Genomic DNA, 22,875 nt, shown 5'->3' with positions numbered 1-22,875 from the left:
AATTTTGGCTTTTGTTGCCATTGCTTTTGGTGCTTTAATCATGAAGTCCTTGCCCATGCCTATGTCCTGAATGGTATTGCCTAGGTTTTCTTCTAGGGTTTTTATAGTTTTAGGTCTAACATTTAAGTCTCTAGTCCATCTTGAATTAATTTTTGTATAAGGTGTAAGGAAGGGACCCAGTTTCAGCTTTCTACATATGCTAGCCAGTTTTCCCAGCACCATTTATTAAATAGGGAATCCTTTCCCCATTTCTTGTTTTTGTCAGGTTTGTCAAAGATCAGATGGTTGTAGAGGTGTGGTATTATTTCCAGGGGTTCTGTTCTGTTCCATTGATCTATATCTCTGTTTTGGTACCAGTACCATGTTGTTTTGCTTACTGTAGCCTTGTAGTATAGTTTGAAGTCAGGTAGTGTGATGCCTCCAGCTTTGTTCTTTTGGCTTAGGATTGTCTTGGCAATGTGGGCTTTTTGGTTCCATGTGAACTTTAAAGTAGTTTTTTCCAATTCTGTGAAGAAACTCATTGGTAGCTTGATGGGGATGGCATTGAATCTACAAATTACCTTGGACAGTATGGCCATTTTCAAAATATTGATTCTTCCTATCCATGAGCATGGAATGTTCTACCATTTGTTTGTGTCCTACTTTATTTCATTGAACAGTGGTTTGTAGTTCTCCTTGAAGAGGTCCTTCACATCTCTTGTAAGTTGGATTCCTAGGTATTTTATTCTCGTTGAAGCAATTGTGAATGGGAGTTCACTCATGACTTGGCTCTCTGTTTGTCTGTTATTGGTGTATAAGAATGCTTGTGATTTTTGCACATTGAATTTGTATCCTGAGAATTTGCTGAAGTTGTTTATCACTTAAAGAGATTTTGGGCTGAGATGATGGGGTTTTCTAAATATACGATCATGTCATCTGCAAACAGGGACAATTTGACTTCCTCTTTTCCTAATTGAATACTCTTTATTTCTTTCTCTTGCCTGATTGCCCTGGCCAGAACTTCCAATGCTATGTTTAATAGGAGTGGTGAGAGAGGCATCCCTGTCTTGTGCTGATTTTCAAAGGGAATGCTTCCAGTTTTTGCCCATTCAGTATGATATTGGCTGTGGGTTTGTCATAAATGGCTCTTATTATTTTGAGATACGTGCCATCAATACCTAGTTTATTGAGAGTTTTTAGCATGAAGGGCTGTTGAATTTTGTCGAAGGCCTTTTCTGCATCTATTGAGATAATCATGTGGTTTTTGTCTTTGCTTCTGTTTATATGCTGGATTACATTTATTGATTTGTGTATGTTCAACCAGCCTTGCATCCCAGGGATGAAGCCAACTTGATCATGGTGGATAAGCTTTTTGATGTGCTGCTGGATTTGGTTTGCCAGTATTTTATTGAGGATTTTTGCATCAATATTCATTAGGAATATTGGTCTAAAATTCTCTTTTTTTGTTGTGTCTCTGCCAGGCTTTGGTATCAGGATGATGTTGGCCTCATAAAATGAATTAGGGAGGATTCCCTCTTTTTCTACTGATTGGAAAAGTTTCAGAAGGAATGGTACCATCTCCTCTTTGTACCTCTGGTAGAATTCAGCTGTGAATCCATGTGGTCCTGGATTTTTCTTGGTTGGTAAGCTATTGATTATTGCCTCAATTTCAGAGCCTTTTATTGGTGTATTCAGGGATTCAACTTCTTACTGGTTTAGTCTTGGGAGGGTGTATGTGTCCAGGAATTTATACATTTCTTCCAGATTTTCTAGTTTATTTGCATAGAGGTGTTTATAGTATTCTCTGATGGTAGTTTGTATTTCTGTGGGATCAGTGGTGATATCCTCTTTCTCATTTTTCATTGCATCTATTTGATTCTTCTCCCTTTTCTTCTTTATTAATCTTACTAGCAGTCTATCAATTTTGTTGATCTTTTCAAAAAATCAGCTCCTGGATTCATTGATTTTTTGAAGGGTTTTTTGTGTCTCTAGCTCCTTCAGTTCTGCTCTGATCTTAGTTATTTCTTGCCTTCTGGTAACTTTTGAATGTGTTTGCTCTTGCTTCTCCAGTTCTTTTAACTGTGATGTTAGGGTGTCAATTTTAGATCTTTCCTGCTTTCTCTTATGAGCATTTAGTGCTATAAATTTCCCTCTACACACTGCTTTAAATGTGTCCCAGAGATTCTGGTATGTTGTGTCTTTGTTCTCATCGGTTTCAAAGAACATCTTTATTTCTGCCTTCATTTCATTATGTACCCAGTAGTCATTCAGGAGCAGGTTGTTCAGTTTCCATGCAGTTGAGCAGTTTTGAGTGAGTTTCTTAATCCTGAGTTCTAGTTTGATCGAACTGTGGTCTTAGAGACAGTTCGTTATAATTTCTGTTCTTTTACATTTGCTGAGGAGTGCTTTACTTCCAACTATGTGGTCAGTTTTGGAATAAGTGTGATGTGGTGCTGAGAAGAATGTATATTCTGTTGATTTGGGGTGGAGAGTTCTGTAGATGTCTATTAGGTCCACTTGGTGCAGAGCTGAGTTCAATTCCTGGATATCCTTGTTAATTTTCTGTCTCATTGATCTGTCTAATGTTGACAGTGGGATGTTAAAGTCTCCCATTATTATTGTGTGGGAGTCTAAGTCTCTTTGTAGGTCTCTAAGGACTTGCTTTATGAATCTGGGTGCTCCTGTATTGGGTGCATATATATTTCGTATAGTTAGCTCTTCTTGTTGAATTGATCCCTTTACCATTATGTAATGGCCTTCTTTGTCTCTTTTGATCTTTGCTGGTTTAAAGTCTGTTTTATCAGAGACTAGAATTGCAACCCCTGCCTTTTTTTGCTTTCCATTTGCTTGGTAGATCTTCCTCCATCCTTTTATTTTGAGCCTATGTGTGTCTCTGCACGTGAGATGGGTTTCCTGAATACAGCACACTGACGGGTCTTGACTCTTTATCCAATTTGCCAGTCTGTGTCTTTTAATTGGAGGATTTAGGCCATTTACATTTAAAGTTAATATTGTTATGTGTGAATTTGATCCTGTCATTATGATGTTAGCTGGTTATTTTGCTCATTAGTTGATGCAGTCTCTTCCTAGCCTCGATGGTCTTTACAATTTGGCATGATTTTGCAGTGGCTGGTACTGGTTGTTCCTTTCCATGTTTAGTGCTTCCTTCAGGAGCTCTTTTAGGGCAGGCCTGGTGGTGATGAAATCTCTCAGCATTTGCTTGTCTGTAAAGTATTTTATTTCTCCTTCACTTATGAAGCTTAGTTTGGCTGGATATGAAATTCTAGGCTGAAAATTCTTTTCTTTAAGAATGTTGAATATTGGCCCCCACTCTCTTCTGGCTTGTAGAGTTTCTGCTGAGAGATCCGCTGTTAATCTGATGGGCTTCCCTTTGTGGGTAACCCAATCTTTCTCTCTGGCTGCCCTTAACATTTTTTCCTTCATTTCTACTTTGGTGAATCTGACAATTATGTGTCTTAGATTTGCTCTTTTTGAGGAGTATCTTTGTGGCGATCTCTGTATTTCCTGAATTTGAATGTTGGCCTGCCTTGCTAGGTTGGGGAAGTTCTCCTGGATAATATCCTGAAGAGTGTTTTCCAACTTGGTTCCATTCTCCCTGTCACTTTCAGGTACACCAATCAGACGTAGATTTGGTCTTTTCACAGAGTCCCATATTTCTTGGAGGCTTTGTTCATTTCTTTTTACTCTTTTTTCTCTAAACATCTCTTCTCACTGCATTTCATTCATGTGATCTTCAATCACTGATACCCCTTCTTCCAGTTGATCAAATCGGCTACTGAAGCTTGTGCATGCGTCACATACTTCTCGTGCCATGGTTTTCAGCTCCATCAGGTCCTTTAAGGACTTCTCTGCACTGTTTATTCTAGTTAGCCATTTGTCTAGTCTTTTTTCAAGGTTTTTAGCTTCTTTGCGATGGGTTCGAACATCCTCCTTTAGCTCGGAGAAGTGTGTTATTACCGATCGTCTGAAGCCGTCTTCTCTCAACTCGTCAAAGTCATTCTCCATCCAGCTTTATTCTATTGCTGGTGAGGAGCTGCGTTCCTTTGGAGGAGAAGAGGTGCTCTGATTTTTAGAATTTTCAGCTTTTCTGCTCTGGTTTCTCCACACCTTTGTGGCTTTATCTACCTTTGGTCTTTGATGATGGTGACCTACAGATGGGATTTTGGTGTGGATGTCCTTTCTGTTTGTTAGTTTTCCTTCTAACAGTCAGGACCCTCAGCTGCAGGTCTGTTGGAATTTGCTGGAGGTCCATTCCAGACGCTGTTCGCCTGGGTATCACCAGCAGAGGCTGCAGAACAGCAAATACTGCAGAACGGCAAATGTTGCTGCCTGATCCTTCCTCTGGAAGCTTCGTCTCAGAGGGATACCTGGCTGTATGAGGTGTCAGTCGGCCCATACTGGGAGGTGTCTCCCAGTTAGGCTACTCGGGGGTCGGGGACCCATTTGAGAAGGCAGTCTGTCCATTCTCAGATCTCAAACTCCATGCTGGGAGAAGCACTACTATCTTCAAAGCTGTCAGATAGGGACGTTTAAGTCTGTAGAAGTTTCTGCTGCCTTTTGTTCAGCTATGCCTTGCCCCCAGAGGTATAGTATACAGAGGCAGGCAGGCCTCCTTGAGCTGTGGTAGGCTCCACCCAGTTCGAGCTTCCCGGCCACTTTGTTTACCTACTCAAGCCTCAGCAATGGTGGACGCCCCTCCCCCAGCCTGGCTGCCACCTTGCAGTTCAATCTCAGACTGCTGTGCTAGCAGTGAGTGAGGCTCCGTGAGCGTGGGACCCTCCAAGCCAGGCGCAGGATATAATCTCCTGGTGTACTGTTTGCCAAGGCCATTGGAAAAGCACAGTATTAGGGTGGGAGTGTCCCGATTTTCCAGGTACCATCTGTCATGGCTTCCCTTTGCTAGGAAAGGGAATTCCCCAACCCCTTGCACTTCCTGGGTGAGACGATGCCCCGCCCTGCTCTGTGGGCTGCACCCATTGTCTGACAAGCCCCAGTGAGATGAACCCGGTACCTCAGTTGGAAATGCAGAAATCACCCGTCTTCTGGGTGCTGCAGACTGGAGCTGTTCCTATTCAGCCATCTGGGAACCTCCTCTATTAATGATTAATTAATGAATTATTAATTATTATTTGTCCATGGTGATGTTTCAGAAAATATTGAAAAGAAGTCTGAAGAGAATAGAGTTAGCCAATCTGCCAATATCCCAAAATATTTATTTTGTGCCCACAAATGTACACGTTTCAGTGCACATCGTCCTCCCTATTGTGCACCCTCTGCCCCCAACGTTATTTCCCATAATGAAGGCAGAGTGACTTTTTAAAACTATAGACTAATCATGCCATTCCCCTCCTTAAAGTTGTTTTAAAATTCCTTATTGGCTTGAGAAAAAGATCTAATATCCTTATTATAACGTATAAGGCCAGGAAAGATCCAGTTCCCACCTACCTTTCCACACTTACCGCATACCACTTCCACACCACTCCCTCCACGCTACCACACTGAAGTTCCCACCTCTATGCATAGCAACATTTTTACTACCACAAAGGGAACTTTCTGTGTGTTCTCCATTATACTGCATTGTCAGTTTTTAATTATACATCTGTAAAAACTTTGCTGTCTTTATCAGTAGTAGGCATTTTGCCCAAAGTGTAATATACTTAAAGACTTAAAATAGTCAATCAAATGACAGAAGTTTTCACTTTTCATTATTTCGAGAAACTAAAGAAAAGGAACTAAACAAAATGCCTACTTGGATGTAGGCAATAGCTATAAGAATAGGTACAATGATATAAACACTACTTAATAAAAACTCAAAAACATGCACAGAGTTAATATTTGATTTGCTGTGGATATTTAAGAACTGAAGGATACTTATGATGGCACAAAATGTAAAAGCAAATCAACAGAGTTAAACACAGTTAAACTCACTATGCCAAGTACCTTCAGTTAAAAAATACATATTTCAATAAGTCCATTCTATTAATAACTTAAAAACAATATTTTTAAAAGCAGGCTGGGTGTGGCGGCTCATGCCTGTAATCCCAGCACTTTGGGAGGCTGAGGCGGGTGGATCATCTGAGGTCAGGAGTTCGAGACCAGCCTGGCCAACATGGTGAAACTCCATCTCTACTAAAAAAAAAAACAAACAAAAAAAAACAAAACATTAGCCAGGCATGGTGGTGTGTGCCTGTAGTCCCAGCTACTTGGGAGCCTAGGTAGGAGAATCGCTTGAACCCAGGAGGTAAAGGTTGCAGTGAGCCAAGATCGTGCCGTTGCACTCCAGCCTGGATGACAAGAGTGAAACTGCATCTCAAAAAAAAGAAGCAAAAAAAACTTTGCCTCTCAGGACTGTTATTTTGCCTGAAGAAAATAATATTTCCTCTAAATCTGAGTATTTAGACAATAATAAAAATTAAAAGATAACATATTATCAAGCTATAAATAAATAACATAAAATCTAAATGAGGCCGGGGCGCAGTGGCTCACACCTGTAATCCCAGAACTTTGGGAGGCCGAGGCAGGTGGATCATGAGGTCAAGAGATTGAGACCATCCTGGCCAACATGGTGAAACCGGTCTCTACTAAAAATACAAAAATTAGTTGGGCATGGTGGCACATGCCTGTAATCCCAGCTACTCAGGAGGCTGAGGTAAGATAATCACTTGAACCAGGGAGGTAGAGGTTGCAGTGAGCCGAGATTGTGTCATTGCACTCCAGCCTGGGCAACAAGAGTGAAACTCTGTTTCAGAAAAAAAAAAAAATCTAAATGAACGATTCACCCATCTCTGTTCCATAATCAAGACCAATAAAGTTAAAAGTCAATTGTTTTAATACCGTCTCTCAACTATACCCTCTAAGTTTACCTTTATTTTTTCTCCATCATCATTTAATGAAGGGTTATATCTTCAAACTGTGTTAAAGATACCTGTGATATATCCATGCTTATCTTGACTGTATGATGTATATGTGTAGGTTTTGGATGAAAAGGGACAGAGCAGGAAAAAATGAGGACTGAGGTAAGTTTGTAAGGAATACATGTAAATACAATGGGGAAATCTAGTTAATTTTTTGTTTACTTTTTCAGATAATTTTATGTACAAGTATTTGACCATATGACTAAGTACAAAACACACATATTAGTGAAGGAAAGATAGAAGACAGACTTCTAATTTTAAAATGGTGAGCATTTAATATAATCCCTCCTCTTACATTAAATTCATAAAAATTAAGGAAAATTTATTTTTTAAATAAATAAAAACATCTATGGTGAAAACTACAGAAATAATAATTAGTCTTTGAAAAATATGAGCAGAAAAGAAAGAGGTCACAGCCCATGATTCCCTCAGGAAAGTTCTAACCCAGGAGGTGAGACCAACAAGATAAATGCTCCACACTAGGAAGGAATGAAATCCAGGAGCAGGAGGGGTACCCAAAAGCCATTGGCAGGATGATTAGTTGGAGCCTCACAAAGGGAGAACCCAGACAGGTCAGCCCCTGGGTATCTCTCTCCTCTCCCTCCTATAAGACAAATAGCAATATCTATCTCCACAAAGGAAAGATGAATACAGCTCTTATTGCAGAGAAATAGGGCAGTGTATTAGAGAGCTGGTGACACCAAAAGGAATGAGATGCTCTCATACCAAGAGACCAGTCACCAAGTTACCTCACCACTCATAACACTCTTCAATAGATTTAGACAGAATGTAGGGAAAAAATATTTCAGGAGGTAATAGCCTAAAATTTTCCAGAACTTTATAAAAACATGAAACTACACAATGGGTCAGTGAAAGCCATGCAAAATTAAAAAGACAGGTACAAGATGGTGAAATCTTAGAATACTAAGTATAAAAAGGAAATTCCTGACACTACTAGAGAGAAAAGAAAGATTCCTTACAGGAAAATCAGAACAAGATTAACAACAGATTTTTCATCAGCATACTACTTGCAATTAAACACTCGAGCAAAATATTGAGTTGGAAAATACATATATATATTATATACGGTGTATATATATATATACCGTACGGTATATATATATGTATGTATTTAGACCTATAATTCTAACCCTAGCCAAATTATCAACTAAACAAAGCCACTATCAGAGATAACAATAACTGAGAATTTGATGGTCTTGTTCCCCAGTTCTGTATGAGTTTAGTTTAATATTAAATATTTAATTACACTTTAGCCATATTTCAGATACAATATATGGCTGATCTTATTCCTGGGTCTTCTGTCAATGGCCTACTATGTATGAATATATTCATTATTTTCTCTGTTACTGAAGAGATTCTTTTGAAGCTGCACTCATTAATGCAGCTGCACAGGTTAATATGCTTATTTTAAACCTATGTCCTTTGCCTCTCCTCTACCCTACAAAGAATAATCTCCTGGATTTTAGATTTACTTGAAGCCTCATGTCTCTGGCCTAATGCCCATCTCAGAAACCCATCTTTCCAAACAACACTGCAAGTCTGACAGTCTGACTCTGACTGAATCATGGCCTCTCCCAATCTGGCTCATTCAAATACTACTTAAACCTTGCTTAGAGCAGATTAAAATTTTTAGTAGCACACAAGATTATATGTTCTTTTAGAATTTTAGGCTACAATGTGCCAATAAAAAAATCATAAAGAATAAAAGAGTCATCTTAGCCCACAATTTACTAGCTGTGTGACCTAGGGCATGTTTTACTAAACATGCCTAAACCTATTTTTATTACATAGGGAGAATACCTTTTTTCCCCAGGGTTATTGTGCAAAACAAATGACATAATATATATGAGGCCAAACAATGCTGTCAATAAATATGAATGTTCTCTTCTTCCTCCTTCTTAATGACAGGGCAAGTTCTGCAGGTAGAGAAAAATGAATTCATTTAATCTTAAAAAATAATTTGAGAAATAAAAATAAAAATGCATGTTTCCAGTGCATGAATAAAGAAAAGTTAAAAATGAATTGACTGTATAAGGTGATATTTTAATTTACTCATGTTGCCATCTGTAAATGCCTATTTAAAATCAAATTACCTAATATTTTTTAAGTATATAAAATATTTAGACCCTCTCAATGTAATCATATCAATTATACAATATATTTGTGTAACTAAAGTATATAACCAGAAAACTTATTTGTTAATTTATAATGAGAAATATTGTCAATCTGGTCAAATGGACCATATTTTTCCGGTTGACCAGCAAACTTTTTCTTAATGGGAAAATTAAATTATCAGAATATTTCTTAGCATAAATTCAGCACCATACACATTAGTTCTGTAATTCCAAGGTACCTGATACATCTTCCTACACAATAGATATCTACATGCTAGGTTACTCAAAAATGAGGTAGCCTGATCTCTCACCTCTTCTCCAGCATAGTGTTCATTTCTTACAGCTGGTGTTAGACTTCAAGACTCTACTTCTGGCTGAATTGTTCTTCAAATTTGTTTTGCCTTCAAGCAGGGTTACTGTTTCATTTTATTGCTCTGAGAGTCACCTTTAGGATGACTTTGGATGTGCGCTTATTTAACAGGTTGGCCCTCAGAAGTTGTTTTCTTTTAATCAAATGGATTATCTAGTGCAGAATGAACTTTAAATTTTGAAGCAGGAGAAGTTTCCAATGAGAAGATGGCATGTGGTTTTCCTGCATTCTGATGTGGAAATTGAGTGGGCCGTTTTACTCTTGTACTCAAGTAGCTTTCCATTATTCTGAAAGACACTCCTGAATATAAGGGAATAGTCCCACCAGAGCCCTGACCTTAATGTAAATTTGATTTATTAGCCAGGCTGAACCTCCACAGAGTTAGAGATAGTTTATCTTAAATCTGAATTCAGCCTACTTGCTACTGAAAATTACTATTTTGTTCTTGGAAGTTGTGTTTATAATTTTTGTTTAACCATTTGCTTCCAGGAGGATAGGAGATGAGATTATGCCATACATACAGTAGCAACTTTTCTTTACCTCATCTTGAAGGCAAGATTGAATGCAAAGTGCATTGGATTTGACGCAGTGGCATATGGACTGTAATGTAACATTTCTCTTCCACATAAAGTGTTATTTGAGACTAAATGGGCAAACCACAGCGATGGCTTTGAGTAGTCTGTGGAGCCCAACACCAATATTAGGGAGGATGTGGGTTTTTCTCCTGATATAAATGGGATTTTCATTCATATGCACTCTGTAAATGTGTGTGTGCATGTGTGTGTGTGTATGTCTGTATGTCTGTCTGTGTCAGCTCACGCTACATGGAGGTCCGCTGGTTGCTATGCAGGGAATCTAAAAGATAGTTGGACCGTGAGTTCTAGGAGTAGCAAGTAGCTACTTCTGGTAGTAGCTGTTAGTCAATGGTCATAGATTAGTGTTTCATAGTTCTATGGTCAATGGTCATAGATTAGTGTTTCATAGTTCTATGGAGGCCCACAGAAATATTTGGTTTGGCCACAGCACTTTCTTTAAAAAAAAAAAAAAAGAATTAGTTGCCAGTATTGAAAAATAATATTTACCTTAAAACATATAAATTGCAGAGTTATTTTGCATAATCATAACTGGAAAAACTAAGCCCTGTTTCCATATATCAACAATCAGTTGGCTTTGAATAGCAGCTTCTTCCTTTAAATGCAGTATGTGGTCGTCAGTTCACTCATACTGGCTGTTATTTCTTTTCTTTTTTTTTTTTTTTTTTTTGAGATGGAGCCTCGCTCTGTTGCCCAGGCTGGAGTGCAGTGGCGTGATCTCAGCTCACTGCAAGCTCCGCCTCCCGGGTCCGTGCCATTCTCCTGCCTCAGCCTCCTGAGTAGCTGGGACTACAGGCGCCTGCCACCATGCCCGGCTAATTTTTTTGTATTTTTGGTAGAGACGGGGTTTCACCGTGTTAGCCAGGATGGTCTCGATCTCCTGACTTCGTGATCCGCCCATCTCGGCCTCCCAAAGTGCTGGGATTACAGTCGTGAGCCACTGCGCCTGGCCACTGGCTGTTATTTCTTAACATTAAAGCCAAATGGCATGGCCACATTTCTTAAACTATGCAGCCTTCACGCTTCCATTACCAGCCAGGCTTCTGTTGACATTGGAGTTTGCAAACCCTATGACTCCCAAGCCTGGCCAAGGTCTAGCCGGGCCTCAACTGTATTACGAAGAATTACAAGAACAGTTTCCCCTCCTGTGAGCTGGAGAGGCAATGCCACTTGCAATTAGAGGCAGAGTATCAGTCTGATAAATATCAGCAGCAATAAAGGTAGCGTCCTGTCAGTCAGCAGGATGGGAAGGCTGCAAGGAAGGACCCTGCTGCAGCAAGGCTCCTGAACAAAAGCCAAGCAGTACTCTAGGAAACGCTCCAAACAGTGTGGTAGAAAAATACATGCTAACATCTGGTAAGCAAATAGACAGTCTTTTTTCATAATTATATACATATAAAAATAAAGCATAACCTCATTATGTAGTGACATGTGTGGGATATGATGCGGTTTCTCTTCAAATAATCTGATCAATCTTTTATTCTTTAATTCATAGTACCCCCCCGTTTTTCTGTTTTTCTCCTTTAATGCCCAGGCACGCCACAGTACCAGGCATTATCAGTACCACCTCGCATTCCTTTCCTTATTTAAAAAAAAAAAAAAAAAAAAAAGACTAACTTTCTAGCTCATTGCAGACAACCCTTCCCCTTCCTCTCTGCTTCCTTTTTTTTTTTTAGACGGAGTCTCCCTCTGTCGCCCAGGCTGGAGTGCAGTGGCGCGATCTTGGCTCACTGCAAGCTCCACCTCCTGGGTTCACATCATTCTCCTGCCTCTGCCTCCCTAGTAGCTGGGACTACAGGCACCCGACTAATTTTTTTGTATTTTTAGTAGAGACGAGATTTCACTGTGTTAGCCAGGATGGTCTCGATCTCCTGACCTCGTGTTCTGCCGGCCTTGGCCTTCCAAACTGCTGGGATTACAGGCGTGAGCCACCGTGCCCAGCCTTCCTCTCCACTTTCTTTTACGTGCCCACCCTATCTAACAAAAATCAAATGCTTAGCCAACCGAGATTAGTTTATATTATACGACCTGACCCTGGCCAATAAAAAAAGGGTATGGGGCAGGACTTGCGATAGAAATAAAGGTTCTCCTGCCCCTTTGTTCAGGTGTGCTCTCATGGCAACTGGCCAAGGAGGCACCCCTCTGCGCAGAAGTAAAATTGCTTTGCTAAGAATCTTTTGTTCGAGTGTTCAATTTCCTTAGGATTTTGAACGTTATTCCTAACACAGGCTGATGGGGCTGGTGACATACGTGTTGCGCAAGTTCTGAAAGGGTCATCTCATGGTCATTCGTTTACATTTATCTACAACCACTTTCTCACTTGTTTTCCCTTAGCTTTACCCTGCATATGAAGTTTGGCTTAAAATAGAGCAAAAATCAAACAATTTTCCTGTGGAAGTAGTAAATAGGGAAAAAATAAAAATAAAAACAATGGTGTTTTTTGTTTGTATGTTTGTTTGTTTTTGGTTTTTTAGGTTTTTTTGAGACAGAGTCTGTCTCTGTTGCCCAGGCTGGAGTGCAGTGGTGCAAGTTCGGCTCAGTGCAACCTCCACTTCCCAGGTTCAAGTGATTCTTGTGCCTCAGCCTCCCTAGTAACTGGGATTACAGGCATGCACCATCATGCCCGGCTAATTTTTGCATTTTCAGTAGAGACTGGGTTTCACCATGTTACCCAGGCTGATCTCAAACTCCTGGCCTTAAGGGATCTGCCCACCTCAACCTCCAAAGTGCTGGGATTACAGGCATGAGCCACTGCGCCTGGCCGATGGTGTGGTTGTTTGATTGTTTGTTTTGAGATGGAGTCTCACTCTGTCACCCAGGCTGGAGTGCAGTGGTGCAATCTTGGCTCACTGCAGCCTCCACCTCCTAGGTTCAAGTGATTCTCCTGCCTCAGCCTCCCTGGTAGCTGGAATTACAGGCACCTGCCACCATGCCTGGCTAGCATTTTTGTATTTTTAGTGGAGATGGGGTTTCACTCTGTTGGCCAGGCTGGTCTTGAACTCCTGACCTCTGGTGATCCACCCGCCTCAGCCTCCCAAAGTGCTGGGATTACAGGCATGAGTCACCGCACTTGGTCAATGGTGTGTTTTTCAAAGATTATAAAGTATCCCTCATTGAAATGTAGGTTACACCTTTTCATAAGGAGCACATCTTTAACCTTACTTTCTTTTGTGGTCATCCATATGAATATTTTGAAACTCTATTAAATAGAATCATACAGAATTAAATTCTGTATATTACAGAATTGTCAGTATATAAGTTTATGCTATTGTATTTACATTTGAAAGGATCTGCTGCACCATAGTTGGAGACTGGGAATTTTGACAGAAGGTGAAATACTATGACTGGATATAATATGGAAGTGGGGTGAGTATCTTTGGTGTGAAAGGAACTTCACTAACACAAGTGGCTGAGCCCCAGCTGCACGTCATTATCTACAGAGGTGTGGTGTTTCAGTTTTTCTAGAGAGTCATTTCTGAACCCAAGCTGTGCAATGTCATGGAGACTACAAAGACTGCCATAGAACTAGGGAAGGATATCAAGGTTTCCATGTTGGGTTATTTTGAAAAAGCCCATATATTTATGTGACTGATTTTTAATTCATTTTATAATTATGAAACATGCCTATAAACAATGTCTACCGATTATAAATTTTGCATGCTCAGCCAGGCACGGTGACTCATGCCTGTAATCCTAGCACTTTGGGAGGCCAAGGTGGGTGGATCATCTGAGGTCAGGATCACCTGAAGTCATGTACCAGAGCCGGTCTTGGTGGCATGTGCCTATAATCCCAGCTACTCAGAAGGCTGAGGCAGGAGGATCTGGGCTCACTGCAACCTCCACCTTACTTGAGCTCAGGAGGTAGCGGTTACAATAAGCCCAGATTGCGCCACTGCACTCCAGCCTGAGGGACAGAGAGAGACTCCATCTCAAAAAAAAAAAAAAAAAGTATGTCCTACATAATATGTTGTAAATGAAAGAAAAGCAAGTGAAGTGAATGAGGAGAAACAAGTCTTTACAGATAGATACCGAGACATTAATTAGCTGCAGAGTAGGGCATGTACATGTTCAACTTTACAATATACTACCAAATTGCAGCAGTGTATGAGAGTTCCTGTGTTCCTCCATGGTTATTTCTCTCATTATATCTCAAGTGCCTAGCATAATGCTTAATACATGGTAGAGCATAATGACATTTGACAGATGAATGAATGAACGACAGTCAGGGTTTATTTACCATCGGGACTATCCAAAATACAAGCCCAGCATCAACTCCTACTAGAGGCATATAGGGGCAGACCCGGGATTATGCAAGGGTCTGCTCAGAGACGCAAAGTAGAGCACACTACAAGGGAGGAATAGTGACAAGGAAATGATCAAACTCCAGGTGAGAAAAGTGTGACAGGATAGGTGGGACATGGCAGCAAGGCAATCTGAGCGTAGGCAATACGCAGAGATCCAGGCCGTGAATTCTTAGCTGGTGGGAACCCTAACTATGAGGGGAAGACCCCAGGTTCTGAATGCAGGTAACAGCAAGGCAGAGACCTAGTGTTAGAGAAGAGAAACAATTGGCTTTTATGAAAGTAAAGAGACTTGGAGGTGTAAAGTATTTTAAGGAGGACTGGGGCACTGAGTGGTAACTAAAGAAAATCCCAGAGTTAACATCAGATTGGATCTGTCAGACTTCATCTATGCCTTTAAATTTCAGTCCTAGACCCCCAATCGCTAATGAATGTTGTGAACCCCAAAAATCTAAGACAGGTCTCAGTTAATTTAGTAAGTTTATTTTGCCAGTGTTGAGGACGTGCTCCCGTGACACAGTCTCAGGAGGTCTTGATGACATGTGCCCAAGGTGGTCAGAGCAGTTTGGTTTTATACATTTCAGGGAGACATGAGACATCAATCAACAAAGGTAAGATGAACATTGTTTCATTCTGGAAAGGCAGGACAACTGGAAGCTTGGAGGGGACTTCCAGGTCATACATAGATAAGAGACAAATGGTTGCATTCTTTTGAGTTTCTAATTAGCATCTCCAAAGGAGACAATCAGATTTGCATTTATCTCAATGAGTAAGGGATGACTTTGAATAGAATGGGAAGCAACTTTGCCCTAAGCAGTTCCCAGCTTGACTTTTCCCTTTAGTTTAGTAATCTGGCGGGGGGGGGGCGGCAGGATATTTTTCTTTCACATTTCCCCCCTTTTTAAAAATCTTTGGAGAAAACATGTTAAAAGAAAATGAGTCTCTGATCTCAGATTTCCTCTAATTTCTCATGGGTACGATGGGTTATTCCTAGGCAGATAGGTCCCGAGTTATTAGGAAAGCTCATTTAGAAGGTTGTGAAGCTTCATATCCTTTAAAGATAAAATAGGGGGAGGAAGGGAGAAAAACAACAATAAACAAAAGAGCAATCCTGGAAAATTGATATAGGCCACATTACTCTGAAATCCTTACATTGGAGGCAGGTAGGAAAGTGGCTTATGTATGTAAATAGGTTGCTGTTATTTTCTTCTGAAGTTTGAGTTGTCTAGCTTCAGTTCACAGGGCTTTATGATAGCACAGCTTAGTTTTCAGTGACTCCAAATTAGGAAAAACGGGGGAAAAAAAGAAGAAAAAAATGAGAATATTATTTTGAAGACTTGTAGACAAGAAAAATTAGAATTTGGTCCAAACTGTAGAAAATAATAAAAATTGAAAAACATTAGGCAAGACCTAGAATCTAACAACAGGTATAGTATAGGTTTTGAAACACAGTTATTCTCTCTCCAGTTTTTAATTTTTACTAAAGACAAATCATGATAGGATTGGTTTGCTTTATGATACTTGGCCAAATTATTTGTATACAGTTCAGCAAGAATAATTATTTTTTTACATATGCTTTTAAATTGGCTTTGATAAAAGTTTGAACTAACTTTGGGAAGAACTTAGTTTATAGTTTAGCTTTGAAAGAAAGATGATAACAGTCCTTTCCCAAAACAAACCTTATTGCCTGTGGACTAGACCGCCAAAAGTCACAAGATTAGAAGTCACGGTAATCTTACTAAATTCAAGATGTTGGCAGGGCTTGGTGGCTCGTGCTTATAATCCCAGCACTTTGGGAGGCTGAAGGCGGGCAAATCACATGAGCCCAGGAGTTCAAGTCCAGCCCGGCTAACATGGCGAAACCCCGTCTATACAAAAAATACAAAAATTATCTGGGAACGGCGGCACATGCCTGTAATCCCAGCTACTTGGGAGGCTGAGGCATGAGAATCACTTGAACCCAAGAGGCAGAGGTTGCAGTGAGCTGAGATCATGCCACTGCACTACAGCCTGGGTGACAGAGTGAGACTCAGTCTCAAAAAAAATAAATAAAGGCAGGGCGTGATGGTTCATGCCTGTAATCCCAGCACTTTGGGAGGCTGAGGTGGGAGGATCACGAGGTAAGGATATTGAGATCACCCTGGCTAACAAGGTGAAACCCCATCTCTACTAAAACCACAAAAAATTAGCTGCACGTGGTGGCATGCACCTGTAGTCCCAGCTACTCCAGACTAAGGCAGGAGGCTCAGGCTGAGGTAGGAGAATCACTTGAACTTGGGAGGTGGAGGTTGCAGTGAGCCGAGATCGTGCCACTGCACTCCAGCCTCGGTGACAGAGCAAGACTCTGTCTCAAAAAAACACAAATAAATAAATAAATAAAATAAAATGATGTAGCGTATTACACCCATATCAATCTCTTATTTATTTAAAGATTACACAAGGAAAGATCATTCTGTCTTGGGCTGGTTTTATAGTTTTGTAACCCCATGCCAAATTTTGACACCTTATAGCATTTGACAGGGATAAGTATGAAATTGCTTGATTAATAAGTACAAAACAAAAATGTATGCTGGCAATTCTTAAGACATTTCTAATATTACTTTACCAATAATTTTAAAGCTAGCTTATTTATTAAACATTTTACTTAAGTTACATAAACTTGAATAAGCATTTGACTAGTCTTTTCTTTTTTCCAATAAAGTATTTGATTCAAGCATTTTTATTTTCTTAAGCCAGTTAATTAGAGCTCTTTTATCTATTTTGAGTAGTGAAACATTCTGTACATAACATATAAATACATAGACATATTAGGCATGCTGATAAATTACATCTTATAGATTTATAAAAACCTTTTTTTCCCTATCTTAGACTTTCAGATTTTTGATAATCTGTTTCACAACCCTAGGCAGTTGTCAGGTAAACACCCTTAAATTTGCAAATTAAAAGAAACGACTCAGGTGAAATGCAAATAGCAAAATTTACATCACAAGGTACTGAGAGAAAGTCTGGTGGTGCTAGAGGGATATTAAAGATAGATGCCAAATCAAACATAAAATTACAAAAATCTATCGTAAGATTGGATAACGAGACCAGTTTTATTTAGATAGGAACTACTTATCTTTAACTGGATCTCTGAGCTGTGGGCAGAGCCCACACTGATTCCTGGGTCTCCAGAATGGGAGAATTATAATAAGGTTAGACCACATGATACTTTTTAAAGTTTTTTTAAGTGCACCTAAAAAAATTTTTTTTAAGCAAAGACATTTCTAAGTGTCTAAAACACACTCTTCCTTAAAAACCCAAGAGCAAACTCGTTGCAATAACTATGTTAGCCAAAAACAAAAACAAAAAACAGGTAACACAATACAAGAGTCAGGCCTCTGAGCCCAAGCTAAGCCATCATATCCCCTGTGACCTGCACATACACATCCAGATGGCTGGTTCCTGCCTTAACTGATGACATTACCTTGTGAAATTCCTTCTCCTGGCTCATCCTGGCTCAAAAGCTCCCCCGCTGAGCACTTTGTGACCCCCCACCCCTGCCCGCCAGAGAACAACCTCCCTTTTTCCTTTACCTACCCAAATCTTATAAAACGGCCCCACCCTATCTCCCTTTGCTGACTCTTTTCAGACTCAGCCCACCTGCACCCAGGTGAAATAAATAGCCTTGGTGCTCACACAAATCCTGTTTGGTGGTCTCTTCACACGGACGTGAGTGAAAAAAAGTAAGCAGTTTAAGAGCTGAGAGGACCTTGTCTGTTTGCATTCTTGGGATTCCATAAGGAAAAACAGGTTTCTCCTCCGAAGGGAGTCTGGTGCCTTCTCTGTTTTCTTTAAGGAACCCCAGGCTATTACGAACTATTTTAGGTTCCCCATGCAGCAGAGGGTGCAAGAGAAAGGAGAGAGAGCAGAAACAAATAAGTGAAGGAAACAGAATTCTGAGAAGAAAACTGAGAAGAAAAAATATTTTGCTCAAAAAAAAGAGACAAGGTCCTAGGAGAAAAGCAAAAACAAAAGCATGAGGGTCTTTTAAATACAAACACACACATATGCACACACACACATCTTGGATGTTAGCTTTTAATTAAGCTGACTTTTAGCCATTGAGCCCCTTTAAAAAATATATTTTTAAATATCATTACCATATTTCAGCTAGGACAAATTGCTGCTATTTCAGAAGTAATAGCCATTGCTCTTTCAGTTTGGCCTGATTAGCAAAAAGGCCATCTTGCTATGTAAATAAAGCCTATTAGTAGTCAAAATCAAAGCCTTTCCTATTTTTTTTCCTTTTGCTAGTATATTTCTCTGCTACCGCACCACCGTTTTTGTTGTTGTTTTTGTTGTTGTTGTTGTTGTCGTCATCATTGTTTGTCTGGGAATTTAGCCACTTCAGAGGCCTTGTTCCATAATTTGGAACTTCCTTTGGATTTGATCTAGTTGGATAGAGTTGATCAAACCCAATGAGAAAAAGACTGAAACAACAACAAGAACCAGAAACAAAAAACAACAAAACAAAAGTTAAGCAAAACAAACAATTGCACAACTTACATGATTACCAAGCACTCTAATGGTAAGGAGAAATTAAGACCAGGCGGTTGGAAATCTTAACTTTAACCAAGACAAACTCCGCTTCATTTTTCATGTGCATCCGTGTGAAGAGGCCACCAAACAGGCTTTGTGTGAGAAACATGGCTGTTTATTTCACCTGGGTGCAGGCGGGCTGAGTCTGAAAAGAGAGTCAGGGAAGGGAGATAAGGGTGGGGCTGTTTTATAGGATTTGGGTAGATACAGTTAAATTACAGTCAAAGGGGGGTTGTTCTCTGGCGTGCAGAGTGGGGGGTCACAAGTTGCTCAGTAGGGGAGCTTTTGAGCCAGGATGAGCCAGGAGAAGGAATTTCACAAGACAATCTCATCAGTTAAGGCAGGAACAGGCCATTTTCACTTCTTTTGTGGTGGAATGTCATCAGTTAAGGCAGGAACCAGCCACCTGGATGTGTACGTGCAGGTCACAGGGGATATGATGGCTTAGCTTGTGCTCAGAGGCCTGACATCATTTACTTGCCTAGGGATGGGTTTCAGGCTAAAGGCTGCTTTCTACCATCCTAGAAGTGGGGGGCAGCAGGGGGGATCTCATCTGGCTGGGTGCGGTGGCTCACACCTGTAACCCCAGCATTTTGGGAGGCCAGGGCAGGCAGATCACTTGAGGTTAGTAGTTCAAGACCAGCCTAACCAACATGTTGAAACGCTGTCTCTACTAAAAATAAAAAACTTAGCTGGGCATGGTGGTGAACGCCTATAGTCCCAGCTACTCAGGAGGCTGAGATAGGAGAATCACTTGAACCCAGGAGGCAGAGATTGCAGTGAGCTGAGATCGTGCCACTGCACTCCAGCCTGGGTGACAAAGCAAGACTCTGTCTCAAAACAAACAAACAAACAAACAACAACAACAAAAACTCATCTTCCCTGTTGGAAGTGAGCTCAAACTCCATAAAGGAGTTACCTGTCTTCCATCATTATGGAGGCAGGGAAAACTTGCCTTCCTTGTGTTGGAAGCAAGTAAAATTCAAAAAAAGGAGTTATGTACCAAAATTAACTGTAGATCTCAACCAAATTTTGGAAGATCAGGGATTCTCTGGAGAGGGTGCTTCCAGACCTCAGCAAATTATCCTATTGGTTTGAGCCATAAAGGTAGCTCAAGCTGATATCAAACACCAATAGGAGATTTGTCAAAGGTCAGGGTCACCTCTACTTAGAATCCCTCCGTGGTTACCAAAACGTGAACCCCCAAATTATGAGACAGGTCTCAGTTAATTCAGAAAGCTTATTTTGCCATGGTTGAGAATGTGAGCCCATGACAGCCTCAGGAGGTTCTGATGACATGTCCCAAGGCAGTCAGAGCAGTTTGGTTTTATACATTTCAGGGAGACGTGAGACATCAATCAACATACGTAAGATGAACATCATTTCGGTCTGGAAAGGCAGGACAACTGGAAGCTTGGAGGGGGCTTCCAGGTCATAAGTAGATAAGAGACAAATGGTTGCATTCTTTTGAGTTTGTGATCAGCCTCTCCAAAGGAGGCAATCAGATATGCACTTATCTCAGTGAGAAGAGGGGTGACTGAATAGAGTGGGAGGCAAGTTTCCCTAAGAGGTTCCCAATCTTAACTTTTCCCTTTAGCTTAGTGATTTTGGGGACTCAAGATATTTTCCCTTCACAATGTCAATGATTTTCTGGTGTAGTTCAGGGAGTAACCCAAAGGGTATTTGAGACAGTTCCCAAACAATTTAGAAGTTTATTTTGCCAAGGTCAAAAAACATACCCATGACACAGCCTTAGGAGTCCTGAGAACATGTGCCCAAGGAGGTCAGCTACAGCTTGGTTTTAGACATTTTAAGGAGACATAAAACATCAATCAATACATGTAAGATGTATATTGGTTTGTTCTGGAAAGGTGGGACAACTCAACTTGGTTGGGGGGGCTTGTGGGGAGTGGGATTTCAGGTCATAGGTGGATTCACGGTTGAAGAGTTTATCTAAAGGCGTGGAATCAATAAAAGGGAGTGTCTGGGTTAAGAAAAGCAGTTGTGGAGACCAAGGCTTTTATTATGCAGATAAAGCCTCCAAGTGGGAGGCTTCAGAGAGAATACATTGTAAATATTTCTCATCAGACTTTAAAAGGTGCCAAATTCTTAGTTAATTCTCTCCTGGATCAGGAAAAAGACTTGGAAAAGGAAGGGAATTCTTTACAGAATATGGATTTTCCCCACAACAGACACCATTGCAAGGCCATTGCAAAATATGTCAAAGAAATATATCTTGGGGTAAAATACTTCAGTTTTCTTCAGGGCCTGCTGTCTGCCATGTTGGTCTCTTATTGCTACAGTGTCTTCCTTTGTTGTCTTAAGGTCTCTGGTTTTTTTTATTTTTATTTTATTTTATTTTTTTTTTTGAGGCAGAGTCTCGCTCTGTCACCCAGGCTGGAGTGCAATGGCACGATCTTGGCTCACTGCAACCTCCGCCTCCTGGGTTCAACCAATTCTCTGCCTCAGCCTCCCGAGTGGCTGGGATTACAGGCGCCCACCACCATGCCTGGCTAATTTTTGTATTTTTAGTAGAGACGGGGTTTCACCATCTTGGCCAGGCAGGTCTTGAACTCCTGACCTCGTGATCCACCCGCCTCAGCCTCCCAAAGTGCTGGGATTACAGGTGTGAGCCACCACACCCGGCCAAGGTCTCTGTTTTAATGTTAATGCTGGTCAGTAGTGACTGAATTCCAACAGGACGAGGTATAATGAGGCATGTCTGACCACTCATTCCCATCATGGCTTGAACTAGTGTTTCAGGTTAACTTTGGAATACCCTTGGCCAAGATGAGGGTTCCATTCAGTTCGCTGGAGGCTTTAGAATTTTATTTTTCATTTACAAGCATTTATAGTGTCAGCCTGTAAATAGAGTTCTATTCTGTTCATAACTCATTTTCTTTGACCACCTCCTCCCTACTGACAATCATTTGTATTTCATTCCTTTCTCTGTCTGGTGTTTCCTGCTCTATTAGTCAGTCATTTACCCCAGTGCCCATAATTTAATACCAAATGATGGCTTCCCAATTTTAGCTCAGTCTACTTATTGAATGATTCCAAGTTAATCTGTTAGGATTAACTATTATCCTCCTCACATACATACATATATATTTATATACACATATATACACATAATGTCTCACTCTGTTACCCAAGCTGGAGTGCAATGACACAATCTTGGCTCACTACAACCTCCACCTCCCAAATTCAAGTGATTCTCCTGCCTCAGCCTCCCAAGTAGCTGGGATTACAGGCACATGCTCCCACACCCAGCTAATTTTTGTATTTTTAGTGAAGACAGGGTTTCACCATGTTGGTCAGGATGGTCTTGAACTCCTGACCTCAGGTGATCTACCCGCCTCAGCCTCCCAAAGTGCTGGGATTACAGGTGTGACCCACTGCACCTAGCCTTCTTCACATACTTTATTGTCTCTTGTATATTTCTATACTATTGTGTATAGTATTCACTTCAGGAAAGACCTTATTCCAACGCAATGATAGGAGGGGTAAAACCAATGATTAAGACAATAATTACTGCATCAAGTTTAAGTTCTGAGATACAAAATATCTATAGTAGTAGTTTGACATTCACAATCCCAGCAATGCTTAGGACTGCGTATTCCAAAGAAGCAGCCACACAGTGTAGAGAAGTCTATACACAACATGGCACATTATGATGATGGAACAATGAAAATGATAACATTGTCCTTACTCTTCCATCTTTGTCCAATGTTTCCTATTGTAAAGATATAACAGCACTGTTCCTTTGTGATGCCATAGTCTCCCTACACATGGAAGAGATATGGTTAAGTTTTATTCAGTAATTTATTCACTAATTTGATGGTTAAAAATTTCAAAGTATGGGCCAGGTGTGATGGCTCATGCCTGCAATCCCAGCACTTTGGGAGGCCGAGGTGGGCAGATCACCTGAAGTTGGGAGTTTGAGACCAGCCTGGCCAACACAGTGAAAACCCGTCTCCA

General features: G+C 40.5%; 1 long non-coding RNA gene across 1 annotated transcript; it reads right to left on the bottom strand.

Moving 5' to 3' along the window:
• Positions 1-14,776: 14,776 nt before the first annotated feature.
• LOC134761283 (uncharacterized) lies at positions 14,777-19,067 on the bottom strand. Its single transcript, XR_010139721.1, has 2 exons — positions 17,893-19,067; positions 14,777-15,588 (listed from the first exon to the last, which is right to left on the bottom strand). It is a non-coding gene; the product is annotated as an uncharacterized LOC134761283 (long non-coding RNA).
• Between the last annotated feature and the right edge of the window lie 3,808 nt (positions 19,068-22,875).

Source organism: Pongo abelii, chromosome 3 (genome assembly GCF_028885655.2).
Source record: "Pongo abelii isolate AG06213 chromosome 3, NHGRI_mPonAbe1-v2.0_pri, whole genome shotgun sequence".
Classification (NCBI taxonomy): domain Eukaryota; kingdom Metazoa; phylum Chordata; class Mammalia; order Primates; family Hominidae; genus Pongo; species Pongo abelii.
This window is presented reverse-complemented; position numbering and strand designations above follow the sequence as displayed.